Raw genomic sequence first — 1,936 nt, forward strand, 5'->3', positions numbered from 1 at the left:
AAGTGATGGCAGGGAGGGAAGACGTGCATGGCCAGTGCTGGTCAACTCAGACACCCAGAGAGTCACATCTTCCTTAGAGTAATGCATTAAGAATGGGCAGAAGAAGAACAAAAGCAGGATTTGATGTTTTTATTAATGTGGTGATATTTTTTTGGGTGGTTTTCTGTACTTTCTACTAACACCTGTCTGCCTTGAAAGCTCAATATAAACATCACTTTCTACCCCCAGACACAGCACACACTGGAGACATTTGGAGTTCTCAGATGTGACCCTGAAAATCGAGAGTTAAAACACAAGCCTTGTTCACTTTAACTCCTATGAAGTGAATATAAAAGGCACAGTAACTCTCAATTTCTAAGGAGTTAATACGATAGCCAATAAGTATCACTCTGAATTCCCTGTACAGTGCCTCTCTTTGCTAAAACGCAGAAGAAACCCTGAGTATTTCTAATTGAAACACAGCTATTGTGCTTCCTCATTTAGTGGGAGGCTGTGGTTTGTGGTGAGAGTCACGACTAAAATGAAACTGAGAATGAGCTGCCAATTCCCACAAAAGTGGAGGTGACCCCGCAGTTCCTTTAAAGGCTTCTCCAAAGACGAGACATTATCATTCTAATTAGGGCTTCCTTTTAGTGGGGAGAAAATTTGTATTGCACTGCTGCCATAATTCTCATTATAAGTGAGCAAATAATTGTTCCTACTCGACACATTAAATTCCTTTTATATCTTCAAAACATTATCTAAACCCAAAAGTCAAAGGGTTTTTTTTTCTGCTGGAGGCCAGTGCCTGAATTGTTCTGCCAGGAAAAGCACAACAGTGACAGGTACATCACATCTCATGCAGATGTACGTATCAGACAACAGAGACTGATCTTCACCTCTTTTAATGATCTTTTTTGAGGTCCCAGCTGTATGTGACAGCATGAAAAGAAAGGAATTTACACCAGAAGCAAAGGAAGTATTTGGATTTCACAGAATCCCAGGATGACTGAGGCTGAAGGGAGCTCAGTGGGCAGCTGGTGCCACCTCCCAGCTCCAGCAGGGCCATCCCAGAGCACAGGGCACAGCATTGTGTGCACACAGCTCTGCCACAGCCCCAGGCAGGAGAGCCCACAGCCTCTCTGGCCAATGTGTTCAGGGCTGGGCACTGCCCAGGGAAGAAGTTCTGCCTCCTGGCCAGGGGGAATTGCTGCCATCAGCAATCATCACCGTGCCTCTGGTGCCATTGCTGGGCCCCCGGAGCAGAGGCTGGGCCCTGCTGGGAGCCCTCCCTGCAGCCAGGGCCAGCCAGGCCTGAGGGCCCCTCTCAGCTGGGGCTCCTCTCCAGGCTGAGCAGCCCCAGCTCCCTCAGCCTTTCCTGGGCACCGAGATGCTCCAGGCCCTTCCTCAGCTGCGCAGCCTCCGCTGGCCCCGCTCCAGGAGCTCCCTGGCCCTGCTGTGCTGAGGAGCCAGAGCTGGACACAGCACTCCAGAGCTGCCTCCAGGGCTGCCCACAGGGGCAGGATCCCTCCCTGCCCTGCTGGGAATGCTCCTCCTGCTGCCCCCAGGATGCCATTGGCCTCCTTGGCCCCAGGACACTCTGCTGCCTCAGGGACAGCTCCGTGTCCCCCAGCACCCCCAGGACACTCTGCTGCCTCAGGGACAGCTCGGTGTCCCCCAGCACCCCCAGGACACTCTGCTGCCTCAGGGACAGCTCGGTGTCCCCCAGCACCCCCAGGACACTCTGCTGCCTCAGGGACAGCTCGGTGTCCCCCAGCACCCCCAGGACACTCTGCTGCCTCAGGGACAGCTCGGTGTCCCCCAGCACCCCCAGGACACTCTGCTGCCTCAGGGACAGCTCGGTGTCCCCCAGCACCCCCAGGACACTCTGCTGCCTCAGGGACAGCTCGGTGTCCCCCAGCACCCCCAGGACACTCTGCTGCCTCAGGGACAGCTC

At 53.9% G+C, this 1,936-nt stretch overlaps 1 non-coding gene across 1 annotated transcript; it reads right to left on the reverse strand.

Moving 5' to 3' along the window:
• Positions 1–237: 237 nt before the first annotated feature.
• Positions 238–367, reverse strand: LOC131580682 (small nucleolar RNA SNORA17). The gene has a single exon (XR_009277935.1). It is a non-coding gene; the product is annotated as a small nucleolar RNA SNORA17 (small nucleolar RNA).
• Between the last annotated feature and the right edge of the window lie 1,569 nt (positions 368–1,936).

Source organism: Poecile atricapillus, chromosome 6 (genome assembly GCF_030490865.1).
Source record: "Poecile atricapillus isolate bPoeAtr1 chromosome 6, bPoeAtr1.hap1, whole genome shotgun sequence".
Lineage (NCBI taxonomy): Eukaryota > Metazoa > Chordata > Aves > Passeriformes > Paridae > Poecile > Poecile atricapillus.